Source organism: Macrotis lagotis, chromosome 1, assembly GCF_037893015.1.
Source record: "Macrotis lagotis isolate mMagLag1 chromosome 1, bilby.v1.9.chrom.fasta, whole genome shotgun sequence".
Lineage (NCBI taxonomy): Eukaryota > Metazoa > Chordata > Mammalia > Peramelemorphia > Peramelidae > Macrotis > Macrotis lagotis.
Window position 1 is genome coordinate 64,152,608 of NC_133658.1, and position 15,698 is coordinate 64,168,305.

The following is a 15,698-nucleotide window of genomic DNA, read 5'->3' on the forward strand; positions in this document are numbered from 1 at the left end:
TCATGTAATATTTTGTTCTGCATCTAATATACTTATCATGAAATATCTTTGTTTGGGTTTTATCCCCCAATAGATGATGAATCTCTTAAGGGCAGTGTCCTAGCCACAGTGGGTTTGGGACTAGATTATGAGTTAAGAAGACCTGAACTCAAATCTGATCTTGAGCATCATACTAACTTTATAATCTGGACAAATCATTTAACCACTGCCTGCCTCAGGTTCCCCAGCTATAAAATGGGAATAATAATAACACCTACTTCTCTAAGGTTGTTATGAGGTTCAAATGAGATATTTGTATGCTGCTTTGAAAATCTTAAAGGATCATATAAACACTAATGCTAGTATTAATTAATATTAATTTTCCATTAAGAAACATTCACTAAGCACTTATTATGTAGGTGCCTTTTGGTTAGAATCAAAATGGTCAACATGTTAGGTGACTTTGCCAAAGGGCTCCGATTCATCTTGCCCCAGGAACTTGTGGTTCAGGACTGTCTCAGACATTTGCTTGGGTTTCTTTTTCCAATTCCAAATAAATTCATCCTCCTGTATAAACAGTTCATGGGGAAAACAAAACAATTCTGGGTTTTGTCATGAATTTCTCTCTGGAAAGGGGGCTGGGGCCCAGCCCAGCAGCTACTGCAATCATTTTCAAAGTCCTCCCTGTGAGAGGTGGGCAAACCCAGTCGTATGACAGTTTACAAGAGAGTAGAAAGAATCTTGGACCAAGATGCTAATAAAGGGAAAAAATATCCAGCCCGAAATCAACCCCGAGCAGATTTAGTGACATAAATTCTCTTCCCAATATAGTCAGCAAGACCCAAGCCCAGGCAGTCCTAATGGATGTGGATGTGAATCATGAGGTGGCAGAGAAAGGAGGGAGGGCTCCTTCACTAAGCAGGGAAGATATGAAAGAGAATCAGAGCTTCATCTGGTTCTCCCACACCCAGAACTACAGCCTAGAAAGTCTTAAGCTTGGAAACCCTCTGAGAACCTGCCTTATTCTTCCCAGGGGACACGGGGACCAAGAGGGGCCAAGTGGGACCTGATTGTTTCTCAACTGCTAAATCCAATGCACTTCTTGACCTCTGTAGCTCTTAACATTGAAGACCACTCTCCAGACTCCCTTCTCCCTTGGCTTTTGTGACACTGCCCTCTCCTGGCCTTCCTCCTCCCCATCTGATCACTCCCATTCATCTCGCATCACTATCCCCCGAGGCATCACTCAAGACTCTATGTTCATTCCCTTCCCTTTTTTTCCCTTTCTCCAAGTGCCCTCATCAGCTTCCAGATATTAAATTATTTTGTGCATGTCGGATGAGCCCCCAGTCTCTCTGGATTCAGTCTAAAGAGGACTGAAATAATGTTTCTGAAGTTCCCAGTACACTGTATGGAAAACAGTAGGTGTTTATAACTGCTTATTCCCTTCCCACTCTGGAGGAGATAATCCACTCACCGCTGACTTTGATGATCCGCGCAGGGTTGGAGCTATCCAGTTGTTTTCAGTCATATCTGACTCTTCAAGAGTTTTTCTTGGCAAAGATACTGGAGTGGTTTTGCCATTTCCTTCTCCAGTTCATTTTTTTACAGATGAGGAAACTTTGATTTGCCCAGTTTCTCACAGCTAGTAAATGTCTGAGGCCAAACTTGAATTCAAAGATGAGTCTTCTAACTCCAGATCCAGCGGCTCTATTCCCTTTACCACCTAGATTCCCTGATCAATTAGTAGGGAAAGTCCAATGTTCATAACCAATTGTATCCTAGCTGTAAGAACTATTGATGGAAAGGATGTGACAAGTGATGCCATGGGCATCACTCACACAGCTTCTCTCACTCCCCAGATCAAAACTCTCTTACATGACCCTTCATTTCCTGATGTGATTATATACCTCTACTAGAATATAAAGTCAAATATGGAAATATGTTTAACATAGTTATACATTAGGAGGGAGAAAGATGTGGAGCTCAAAATCATACAGAAAAATGAACTGTGGAAAACTTATCTTTGCAGGTAGATGAAAAAATTAATTTTTATATGTAGAATGTAAGCTTAGTTTTTTTTTTATTAAAATGATAACATGAAAGGTTCTAATCCACCCAGATGCCCCAACAAACATCCCAGTGAAAATTTTGAAAGGCACCAGTGGAAAGTGATTTAATAGAAATACCAGAAAGGGCATCCAACAAAGAAATTCCAGAATCACTTAGATACTCCAAGTGGGGACATACCATGGGACTTGTAGCCAACCCAATCACTGATGAGTGGCACCTAAAATTTAGTGGGACCCAAGTCCCAGCCATTCAGAATGGCAAGGGGGGGGGGTCAGTTTGTCCCTAGCAAGTCCTATTCAGGGAGACAGGGTCAGACACTGGAAGTTCTTTTTAGAGTCCTCCAAGAGGATTGAAGTCAGTACTCCCATGGACCAGGAGCCAGGACCAACTGGGGGTGGGGGGATACTACTCACAGGTGGAATCAATGAAATACTCAGGCACTTCAGGGAGAGACCAGTACAATCTTCATATCCAAAATTAGCTAAGCTCAGTCTTGATGACAAACAAATAGTAATAAGAACTAATATATATAACATATAAAGCACTTTACAGAGACCATTTCATTTTATCCTCAAAATAATCTTGGGGGGAAAGCGCTACTATTACCTCATTATACAGTTGGGGAAACTGAGGCAGGCAAAGGTAACTTGCCCAAGGTCACACCACTGGTATGTATCTGGGGCTAAATTTGAAATCAGCTTTTACTGATTCCAAGTCCAGGGCTTTATCAAAATACACAACCTTTCCATCTTAAGATCTATTAGAACTCCCATTTCTCCAAGATGGTCATCTTACTACACAAAGACTTTCACAGAGGATCAAAGTGCATAAAAAGTTTAATTAGTAACAGCAATCAGTCATTGAGGACAATGTATTAAGGACAAGGTCCTTACAGATTTTTGCCATCTCATTTATATTTATTTTCTTTTTTTATATTTTACTTATTACATTAAATATTTTCCAAATACATGTAAAAACTTTTAGCAATTTTAAAATTTTAAGTTCTAAATTTTCTTCTCACCTTGAGAAGGATTTTACATGCGAAGTCATACAAAACAAAAGTTATTCTTCAATCTGCATTCAGAGTTCCTCAGGTTCTTCTCTGACGGTGAATGGCATTTTACTTATTTTTCCTTACTTTTTTTTTTAAATCACAGTCACCAATGCAGCCTCCCCCAAGGCAAAGTTATTATAGCTTCTGTCCCCATGGGAACTTGTAATTTAGGAGCTAATGGAAAACAGTGACACATGATATGGTCCTATGGGTCAATACTACAGAGGTGACAAACACACAAGACTCCCAAGTACAGTCTGAACCAGAATAAAATGTAATTGTGAAATAGTGAACAAGATAGAACATTTCAGTTATGTTCAACTCTTCGTGACCCCATTGGGGCTTTCTTGGCAAAGATGCTGCATTGGTTTGCCATTTCTTTTCCAGTTCATTTTATAGATGAGGAAACTGAGGCAGACAGGGTTAAAGTGACATGCCCAGGGTCACACAGCTAGTAAGGTCAGATTTTAACTCAAGATAGATGAGTCTTCCTAACTCCAGGTCTGATATTCTATCCACTATGCCACCTAGCTGCCTACAATAGAGCATAGATAATGTGAAAAAGAATTTTCTAAGTCAATTGGTGGCCATTAAGAATCCTCTTGAACAGATTGGTAGCCCTTGTTTCTATTTGAATTTTTCTTTTTGGCTTTTTGCAAGGCAAATGGGGTTAAGTGGCTTGCCCAAGGCCACACAGCTAGGTAATTATTAAGTGTCTGAGACTGGATTTGAACCCAGGTATTCCTGACTCCAGGGCTGGTGCTTTATCCACTGCGCCACCTAGCTGCCCCCTTCTATTTGAATTTGACCTCCCTGTTTTACATCATCATCAATATTTGTGATTTTGATTTGTGAACAGCAAAGACTTATGATTTTACAGATATGGGAAGAATAATTGCATCTGTCTGAAATTCATATTCTTGAAGAACTGTCTGAAGCCCAGAGAGGGCATACCTATGGTTACACAATAACAGGGTCCAAAGTGGGATGTGAGTGTTCCAGAACTGGCTTCTAATAAGTCTCCTTATTTCCCCACTCCATTCCACCGCTCCACAGCTACCTGACCTCATCACTCTCTTGCTTAAGCCCTCATGAGTCCTTTTTGCCACTAGACTAAAATAATACAAACCTCTTGTCTCCTTTTAGATTTTTTTATATATTTTATTTGTTTTCCAATTATATACAATAGTAGTTTCTACCAATCATTTTTGCAAGATTTTGAATTTTGCAATTCCCCCCCCTTCCTCCCTTCCCTCCCCTTCTAACCAACAGAAAGCAACTTGATAATTTTGGCATTGTTTCCATGACATGCATAGATCAATATTAAATGTGCTGAGAGAAAAAAAATATATATCCTTAAGAAAGAAAGAAAATGTTAGGGATAGCAAAATTATGTAATACTTAAGACAACTTTTTTTTTTAATTGAGTATATGTCAGACTGGCCAATATGACCAGAAATGAGAATGATCAGTGTTGGAAGGGATGTGGGAAATCTGGGACACTATTACATTGTTGGTGGAGCTGTGAACTCATCCAACCTTTCTGGAGAGGAATTTGGAATTATGCCCAAAGGGCAATAAAAATGTGCTTACCTGTGATGCAGCAATACTACTACTGGGTCTATACCTTGAAGAGATCATGAAAAAGGGTAAAAACATCACTTGTACAAAAATATTCATAGTAGCTCTGTTTGTGGTGGCAAAGAACTGGAAATTGAGTGAATGGATTAACAAACTGTGGTATATGTATGTGATGGAACACTATTGTTCTATTAGAAACCAGGAGGGATAGGAATTCAGGGAAGCCTGGAGGGATTTGCACGAACTGATGCTGAGCGAGATGAGCAGAACCAGAAGAACACTGTACACCCTAACAGCAACATGGGGGTGATGATCAATCTTAATGGCCTTGTTCACTCCATCAGTGCAACAATCAGGGACAATTTTGGGATATCTGAGATGGAGAACACCATCTGTATCCAGAGAAAGAATTGTGGAGTTTAAACAAAGACCAAAGACTATTACCTTTAATTTAAAATTTTTTTAAAGTATCTTATGTAATTTTGCTATCTTTTATATATTTTTTTCTTAAGGATATGATTTCTCTCTCAACATATTCAATTTTGATCAATATATAGCATGGCAATAATATAAAGAATATCAGACTGCCTTCTGTGGGGGTGGGGGAGGGAAGCGAGATTGGGGGGAAATTGTAAAATTCAAAAAGCAATTTAAAAATTCAAAAAAATTGAGGATAATAATTTTTTATCTTCATTCAAACTCCATAGTTCCTTCTCTGGATACAGATTGTATTCTCCATCACAGACACCCAAAATTGTCCCTGATTGTTGCACTGATGGAGTGAACAAGGCCATTAAGATTGATCATCACCCCCATGTTGCTGTTAGGGTGTACAGTGTTCTTCTGGTTCTGCTCATCTTGCTCAGCATCAGTTCGTGCAAGTCTTTTCAGGTTTCTCTGAAATCCTGTCCCTCCTGGTTTCTAATAGAACAACAGTTTTCCTTCACATACGTGGTCCACAATTTGTTCAGCCATTCCCCAATTGATGGGCATTCCTTCAATTCTCAATTCTTTGCCACTGCAAACAGAGCTGCTATGAATATGTTTGTACATGTGGGTTTTTACCCTTTTCATGATTTCTTCCTCCTTTTAGCTTTTTAAAGCCTTCACAATAGACTTATTCTTCATTCCCCTCCTTCACACACTCTACCTCTGAACTAAGCTGGCCCACCTGCTGTCCCCCATCCACAACCACCATCTCTCTCCCTACTTGACTCTTTTGTACAGGCCTTCCCCCCAACCTGAAATGCATCCCACCCTCCTGGAATTCCTTGCTTCTTCTAAGGCTCTGCTGGGGTTCCACCTCCTATAGAGAACCTCTCTTGATCCACTCCAGAGGCTAGGACTCTTCCCCTAGGGATTAGTCTGTACCTATTTTAGTTGCCTTTTGTATTGAATGGGGTTTGTGTGTCTGTGTATCTGTGTGTGTATGTGTCTGTGTGTGTTGTTTCCTGTCCATAGAATGCAAGCTACTTGAGGTCAGGAATTTGTGCTCCCAGTGCTTGGCACATTACAAACACTTAATATATTATGCTTCTTATTCCTGCCTCCAAGTTCATCATTCTATCCATTATGTCGCACCTCTCCATATTGTACTACTACCATCAGCAAATGCTTCCTGAGCCCCTACTACATAAAAAAAGGAGATGGGGAAGAGGGAAAGAGGGAAGGAAGGAAGGAAGGAAGGAAGGAAGGAAGGAAGGAAGGAAGGAAGGAAGGAAGGAAGGAAGGAAGAGAGGGAAAAAGCAAGATAAAGAGAGGAGAAGGGAGGAGAGGAAGGAGGAAAGAAAGGAAAAAAGAAGGAAGGGAGAGAGAAAAGAAGGGAAAGGAAAGAAGGAAGGAAGGAGGGGTGGCTAGGTGGCATAGTGGATAAAGCACCAGTCCTGGAGTCAGGAGTACCTGGGTTCAAATACGGTCTCAGACACTTAATAATTACCTAGCTGTGTGGCCTTGGGCAAGCCACTTAACCCTGTTTGCCTTGCAAAAAAAACTAAAATAAAAAAAAGAAGAAGAAGGAAGGAAGGAAATGTGAAGGAAAGAGGAAGGAGAGGGGGGAAAGGAGGAAAGAAGAAAGAAGGGAGGAGGGAAGAAAGAAAGGAGTAAAGAGGGAAAGAAGGAATGGAGGAAGGAAGGGAGGGAGAAGGAAGGAAGAAAAGAAAGGAAGGAATAAGGGAAGGAGGGTAGAAAAGAGGAAGGGAAGAAAGAAGCAAGAAAAAGAGAGAAGGGAGAAAAGGAAGAAGGGAAGAAAGAAAAAAGAAAAGAGGAAAAGAAGGGAAAGGAAAGAAGGAAGAAAGGAAGGAAAATGGGAAGGAAGGAGGGAGGGAGGGAGGGAAGGAAAGAGGAAGGAGAGAAGGAAGAAAGGAGGAAGGAGGAAGGAGGGAAAGAAGAAAGAAGGGAGGGAAGCAAGGAAGGAAGGAGTGAAAGAGGAAAAGAAGGAATGAAGGAAGGAGGAAAGGAAGAAAGGAGAGAAGGAAGAAGGGAGGGAGGGAGGAATGAAGGAAGCAGGAAGGAGGAAGAGAGAAAAGAAAGGAAATAAGGAAGGAAGGGGCAGGGAGGAAAAGAAGGAGGAAAGAAGGGGAAAGAAGGAAAGAGGAAAAAGAGGGAGGGAAGTAGGGAAGGAAGTAAGGAAGGATTTACTAAGCATCTACTATCTGCAAGGTACTGTGTTAAATAGTATTTCATTTTATCCTTACAACAACTTTGAAAGTTAAATGTTATTATTGTCTCCATTTTATAGTTGAGGAAACTAAGGCAGAGAGGTTAAATGACTTGTCCTGTATTGTAGAAGGGGAAAAAAAAGATATCTCTCATCAGAACTCATATTCAACAAAACATGGTTTTGGAAATGTTTGGGAGAGGGGTGAGGGAGAAGAAGAAGGAATAAAGCAGAGGAAGGGTTCACGTGAAAGAGGCAAAGGGAGACAGCCCAAATTATCCAGTCTGAAAAAACACTATATTCTTGTTCCTGTTCTGTAGCTGATTCAACAAATGACTTTGGGCAAATGACTTCTCTCTGGGTTCAGCTTTCTCATCTGTAAAATGAGGGGGCTGGCCTAAGTAATTTCTATAATACCTTCTAGCTTACACTTCTCTCTTCTTAAATCCTATTTAGCTCTAATATATTATATTCTCAACACACTGGTCAATCAGTTGCTACCAATAGGGAGACAAAGGGAAGAGCCCCAGGGGTAGCAGCACTCCCAACCTTTGCAACCATCTTCTGGGGGAGCAGCTCCTGTGGAGGAGGGGCTGGACAGCCCTCCCAGTCTCCTGATTAGCTGCCACCTGTAGGGCGAGTGGACCAGTTTAGCCAAAGCAGTAAGGTACCCTGAGAGAAAGATAGAGGGCAGCATGTGCTGGGTAGATCAAATCACCATTACCACCTGAACCACCTGAACCACCTTCTCTCTTCAGAGTCTGATGGAGACAGCCCAGGATGCTGAACCAAAAAGCCTTGGAAATAGCAGGGGGTCCATGCCAGTGGCCTCAACCATCATCCTGAGGAGCCATCCTGAGCCTGGCAATTGCTCCTGCAGGGGCTGCAGTCACAGCTATTGGAGACCCAGAACAAACATTCTTGCCACCAAAATCTTGGCTCGGTAGAACTGTTCAACATCCAGAAACAGATGCCATTTTATTAGTGGAAATGACATCAAAGAAAAAGCATTCCCTTCTGTTTTGCTGCTGCACCCTAAGGACTATGAGACTTTTCCATCAAATTTACAGCTGAAACCTCCATATGTGTTGCCTCCTCCATTAAAATATGAGCTTCTTGAGATCAGGGTTTGTCTTACATTTCTATTTGTAACCCAGACACTTGGGATGCTGCTTTGCCCATAGTAAGAACTTAAATGTTTTTATTTAATTCATTCATATTCTGTTTTTCTAACCGCACTAACATTCTATGATTCTGAGACTCTGAATTTCATCATTCTGGACCCAAAGTACCAGAGATTCCCCAAACGGACTTTCCAGATGTAATATAGAAAAGTCATTCACTTTCCTAAGTGGTTCCCATCTGGTAGAATTTCAATTTGCTCATCCTCTGGGGAGAACTTAGGACAAATGCAGAATAAACTTACCTGTCTCAAGGACAATTCTAAAAGACTTGTAATGGAAAATGTCATCCACCTCCAAAGGAAAAAAACATGGAGTCTGAATTCATAGCAAAGGATATACTTTTCACTTTTTTAAATTTTGTTTTATGTTTTTTTCTTTCTCATAATATGGAAATATGTTCAACGTGATTGTATATGTATAACCTGTATCAGATTACTTGCTGTTTTGGGGAGAGAAGAGAGAAGGGAAGATGGTAGAAAAATGTGGAATGTAAAAGCTTACAAATAGATGAATGTTGAAAATCATTTTTGCTTGTAATTGGGGAAAAAATTAGCTGCTCTGCATTCTGATGAGATAGCCTAACCCATTAAAATGACTGAAAAATAATGATCAGTTATGTTTTATCACATTTTCCATTTATAAAACAACCTTGCACAAATATTTTTATACCCATTTTACAGATAGATTAGCAAAGAATTCATCACCTAGTGGCCAACCTCCTGATAATAAACTTCTCTTCATGTAGCTGATACTGGGACTGTCAACTATGTTCATGTTTGAAGTTTGTAGAGTTTCAAAGGACCTTCTACAGTTACCTCCTTGCCATGACGGTATCAGAGCCAAAATAATAGACTAGATCAAAGAAAATATTGAGAGGCACAGCAGTGATTTGTCAAAGAGAATGTAACCAATAAATGGCAGAGCTGAGATTTAAACCTAGCTCTTCTGACTACTAAGCCAGTGTTCTTTCTTTTCTTTTTCTTTCTTTCTTCCTTCCTCTTTTTTCTTTCTTCTTTCCTTCCTTCTTCCTCCCTCCCTTTCCTTCTATCTCACTATCTCTTTCTTTCTTTTCTTTCTTTTTCTTCCTTTGCTCATATTCTCTCTTCCTCTTCTCTTCTCCTTTCTCTTCCTCCCTTCCTTTCTCCTTTCTTTCCTTTCTTCCTTCCATCCTTTCTTTCTCTCTCTCTTCTTTTCTTCCTTCCTTCCTTCCTTCTTTCTTTTTTCCTTCAATTTTAAAAAATTTTATTTATTTAAGACAACAGGGTTAAGTGACTTGCCCAAGGTCACACAGCTAGGTAATTATTAAGTGTCTGAGGTCAGATTTGAACTTAGGTCTTCCTGATTCCAGGATTGGTGCTCTAGCCACTGAGTTTTTTTCTTTCTTCCTTTCTTCTTTCTTCCTTTCTTCTTTCTTCCTTTCTTCCCTCCCTCCCTTCTTTCTTTCTTTCTTTCTTTCTTTCTTTCTTTCTCTCTTTCCTTCTCTTTTAACCTACCCAGTCTCTGACAATGGACTCATCCAACTCCATCCCAATCACTTTCTCATGCTGGAGATGATTCCCCCCTGCTGCTCACTCCAATTGGAGAAAGTTCACCCTGAAATCTCCATCTATGGAAGTGACCACAAAAATCATGGCTCAGCTCTGGACTGTCTGAACTCTTCCCCCTTTCCTCCTTGGCAGTACCACTTCCACCCCCACCTCCCAGCCCTTCTATTAGCTGCCTTTTATGTGTTATCTTCTGCCATTTGAATTTAAGCTCCTTGAGGGTAAGGTCTGTCATTTTTTCCTACTTGGTACAGTGAATACTTAATAATCTGTTTTCTCTATCTACAATGATGAAGATAACAGATATTTATATCATGCCCACTCTGTCCAGGCACTGATCTACAAATATTATCTCATTGGATCCTCCCAACAACCCTGGGAGATGCCCCCATTTTATAGTTGAGGAAACTGAATCAAACAGAAAATAAATGATTTACCAGGATCATATAATAAGTGTCTGAAGTCAAATATGAACTAAAGTCTTCCTAACTCCAGGGTCTTTCCACCCCACCCCTCTATCAGTCTCATTCATTCTCTCAACTGTATAACAGAAAATTCAGATTAAGAAATTATAAATTTAATAAAATTATATTTATATAAAATTAATAATAAAGAATAATATTATTCAATCAATTCAGTTGGATCCATTTCATTCATGACTTCATTTGGAGTTTCCTTGGGAAAGATACTGGAGTGGTTTGCCATTTCCTTCTCCAGTTCATTTTACAGATGCAGAAACTGAGGTAGACAGGGTTAAGTGACCTGTCCAGGGTCACATATATTTGAAATCACAAAAATAAATCTTACTGATTCTAGGCCCAGCATTCTATCCACTGTTCCATCTAGCCACCTGAATAATAATATTAATACTTATAATTAATACTATTAATAGATAACATTTATGGAGTTCTTAAAAGTTCAAAAAGTACTTTACATCAGTCTTAACAATAACTATGAGATAGGTGTTATAAGTATTTCCATTTTACAGATGAAGAAGTTGAGACTAAGAAAGGTTAAATGAGTTACCTAGGATTACACAGATAGTAAGTATATGAGGAAATAATTACTTGGTCTTCCAAAATCCAAGATCAGAGTTTATATCTGTCCACCTGGCTAGGTCATAGCACATAAAACAATTTAAAAATGGGAAAATCCCTTGATAAAGAAATTCAGCTGTAAGTGGATGGATTTTTTTCCAGTTTGCAGACTTCAAAATAGCCTCACAGAACCCAGAGTGTGACAGCAAAGAGTCCTTTAGGCAAATCCAAAGAAGGCTCACAAATTTAGAGCTAGAAGGGACCTCAGAAGCTTATCCAATAATCCAAGTTCTTTCAAGATGAGAAACTGAGACCCAGAGAAGTTCAGTGAACTTGAGCACACAAGATCACACAGGTAATGAAATGCAGATGTAGGAATCAACCACAAACCTAAGTCTATGAAACCAGAGCTGCAATGTAACTTAGAGACTATCTATGTCAAAAGCTTTTTCAGCATCTATTGATAAAGAGAGAGAGAGAGAGAGAGAGAGAGAGAGAGAGAGACTATCTAGTGAAAGCACCTCAGTTTACAGATGAGAAAACTGAGGTTAGGGAGAGTGATTTACCCAATGTTATATAGTAAGTGAAGGTCAGAGAGAGGAATGGAACCCTAATTCTTTAATAACAAATTCAGTATACCCTACTAAGTCTCTTTCCTGGGCAAAGCTTTTAGAAGGGCATAGAATCTAGTCCACAGCACATTTCCTTCCCCTACTTCCCTGTTGTACATACAGTCTGGGGAAGCTGCCTTCCAACTGCCTATATATGATAGTTGTCTTCCTAGTTTTCGGAAAGGATTTCACATACTTTCTCTCTCTCTCTCTCTCTCTCTCTCACACACACACACACATACACACATACACACATGCACACATATACATACCTAATCATAATTCATATTTCAGCCTATTTTGTCTTGTTTTACTACTTATCTAAACTATTTTAAACTGCTTTTAAAGTAGAGCACAATCTATAATAATTCTTGTTCTAACCTTTAGCAGTCTAAGAGCAAAAGAGGGGAAACTAATCCAAAAAGGAGAAGAAATTCTTCCCCTCTTAGGCTGGGGTGAGAGCAAACTAATGAGAAAGAACATTTCTGCATCTTTAGTAACTCAAACAGCCATCCCTACTAGATTGTTGTATACACCCTGAGAGATAATTAACAAAGAAGTGAGAGGTGGAGCAGTTCAGGTAAGCAGATATACCCAGTCAAAGTCCAAACTACTTATAGATATAATTATAAATGCTATAGATATAGATGTAGATATTTATATAATTTACTATGTTATGCAGTTGTTACTTATCTTTTGTATATATGATATTCACCGATAAAATTCAAGTTCCCAGAGGACATGACTATTTCTATCTGTTGGGTCTTATCTTTATTTCCCCATGCCTTTGAACAAGACAGATATATAATAAATGCTTGAAAGTGAATGAGTTTTGAGGCCTCATGCTATTCCTTATTGTATGTATCCTGCTGCTCCTGGCACTGGACTCTACACGTTACCACATTACCACTCTACGACATTACATTATTGGTCAAATTATTAGCAGAAATTGGTTAAGTCCATCCCTGACTAGTCATTTAATAAAAATAAGGGAAATAACAACACAGGAAGGAGATATTAGCTAAGAATAGTAACTCTTCCTGGGGTTTACCCTTTTTTTTTTTGTTTTGCATAGCAGGAGACAGAGAAGATAGATGTATAACTTTCCTTAGGGTGAAATAATATCTTGTAGTCTTCAATAGGGAATCCAATGCTGCTATTTAAAAGGGAATGTGATATGGGGGGAAAAGGAGTATTATTTATCCTCCTAGACAAGGAGGATCCTTCTTCCCCTCACTGGACTTCAGTTCCATCACCTGTGAGATAAGCAAGTTGGACTATATCATCAGTTCTTAATGTGAGTCCCCATAACTCCAATGATCAGATTCAAGGAGTCCATAAAGTTCTATGGAGGAAAAAAATGCATCTTTATTTTCCCTATCCTTTGTCTTCCTTTGTGATCCTATATGAATTATTTGTATTTGATGCTAAAAGCATTACTCTGACTGCCTAAAGGGGCCATGAATCATTCTAGGTAGAGAACCCCAACTCTCAGCTAGATGATCTTCTAAGCTGAAAACCTATGAATTAAGAAAAACTCTTACAAGGGAACAGCTCATAGCTATAGAAGGTGTGATGGGGACATCTTGCGGTAGGCTCTATTATTACAGTCCCTCAAGAGTAATAGAAGAAGCAGTAGATGTGAAGGTGGTGGAGGAGCAGAAGCAAAAGGATCAGGAGGAGGAGGAGGGGGAGGGGAGGAGGAGGGGAGGAGGAGGAGGAGGGGAAGGAGGAGGAGGAGGAAAAAAAGACACATTTGCCTAGTGTATTAAGCTTTGCAAAGCTCTTTATATATTTTATCTTGTTTCTCCAAACATTCCCAAGATAGGTGTTATAATTACTCCCAGTTCACAAATCTAAAGAAATACTCTCTGTAACAAGTCTGACATGTGACCATAAGTTGGTTTGGTTCAGTTCTTGTCCTTTGTGATCAAAGAAGACCAAAATGACATCCCTATGTCTGAGACAAATTACAGCATGTCTAACTGTGGCTGATCAGAACAATGCAAGTTCAGAATGATCTACCACAGTTTGGGCTCGAATAGTCCATGTGAACACCTGGGATGGTCAAGTCTTCACTCAAAAATCACAATTGATAGGAAACTTACAGAAGCAGCCCATTTAACTTTGGACAGCTCCCATTGTCAACTATTACACCATTACCAGAAGTAGAAACTTGGGATCCAAACTGACCCAGAGGATAATATCTGTCTCATACTACTTAGATGCTATAATCCACATCCCTCCACTCCACTCTCCTTAGTAAAGGAGAAATGTATTCTATCCCCTTTCCCCACCCATCCCCATACTCTCTGGATTATGGTCTACCAATAAACCCTTATGTCTTAACTGACTTGCTCCCACCATAGCCAATCCATTCTTTGAAGGTCTAGAGAGCAGAACACTCAAAAGATCTTAAGAATAAATCATCTGGGGCAGAGCCAAGATGGTAACAAGAGCGGATCATGTCTTAGGCGCTCTCTCATAAATCTTCGAAACTAAGGACTTTAACTAAATTTTCCAGAGACAGAACCCACAGAGGGTCCCAGTGAGGCAGTTCTCCTACTCAAGGTAACCTGGAAAAGAGCAAAAAGGCTCTGCTCCCCAGGGTTGGAGAGGCGGCCTGCCAGAGCAAAAGAACTTCAGCCTCCCAGAGGCAGCCCCAGGGCGCTGGGAGCCACTACTCACAGCAGCGGGGGAGTCTCCTGAGCTACACCCTGGGGAGCACCAGGCACAAATTGGGCGGGGACCTCTGCCAGAGCAAGCCCATGAAGTCCAGCCCTCAGGGCACACAGCCAGCAGCTTGGCCACTGCATTCCAGATCCAGGAAACATAAGCAGGTGGAGCTGGTAAGCAGGAGCCCCCCAGGGCATGATCCCATTGAGCTGAGAGAGGGGAGTGAAGAGAGAGAGAGACTGCAGAGCTCTGTCCTCTGCCCCTGGAAGGACTCTGGGGCTCTGATCACATTCAGATCCTGTTGGAAGTCTAGGCCCCCCCATAGAATAGCAGGGCCCCCCCACCTCAGCCCCGGCAGAGGGGCACTTATGGTCATTTACAGACCAGGAGGGAGGACAGAGCCTTACACACTAAGACCCTTGTGGGAGTGTCTCAAAAGCTCAGGAAGCACCCCAAAAACAAGCTCAGGCAGGGAAAATGAGCAAGCAGAGAAACAAGAGGAAGACCATTGAGAAATATTTTGCATATGAGCCCAAGAAGGATCAAAGTACTCAGTCTGAAGATGAGGAAGCACAAGCTCCTGCATCTAAAGACTCCAAGAAAAACAGAAATTGGGCTCAGGCTATGACAGAACTCAAAAAAGACTTTGAAAATCAAATGAGGGAGTTGGAAGAAAAACTGGGAAAAGAAAGGAGAGAGATGCAGGAAAAACATGAAAATGAAGTCAGCAGCTTAGTCAAGGAAATCCAAAAAAATGCTGAAGAAAATAGCATGCTAAAAACCAGCTTAGGTCAAATGGGTAAAATAGTTCAAAAAGTTATTGAGGAGAAGAATGCTTTAAAAAGCAAAATTGGCCAGATGGAAAAAGACATAAGAAAACTCTCTGAGGAAAACAAATCCTTCAGACAAAGAATAGAACTCAGGGAGATTGATGAATTTATGAGAAATCAGGATTCATTACTTCAAAACCAAAAAAAAAATGAAAAATTAGAAGAAAATGTGAAACATCTCATTGAAAAAAACAACTGATATGGAAAACAGATTTAGGAAAGATAATTTAAAAATTATTGGAATACCTGAAAGTCATGATCAGGAAAAGAGCCTTGACATCATTTTCAAAGAATTACTACAGGAAAATTGCCCTGATATCTTAGAAGCAGAGGGCAAAATAGAAATGGAGAGAATCCACCAATCCCCCCAAGAAAGAGATCCCAAAAAACCAACCCCTAGGAATATTATAGCCAAGTCAAAGAGAAAATATTACAAGTAGCCAGAAGGACACAATTCAAAGATCGTGGAGCTG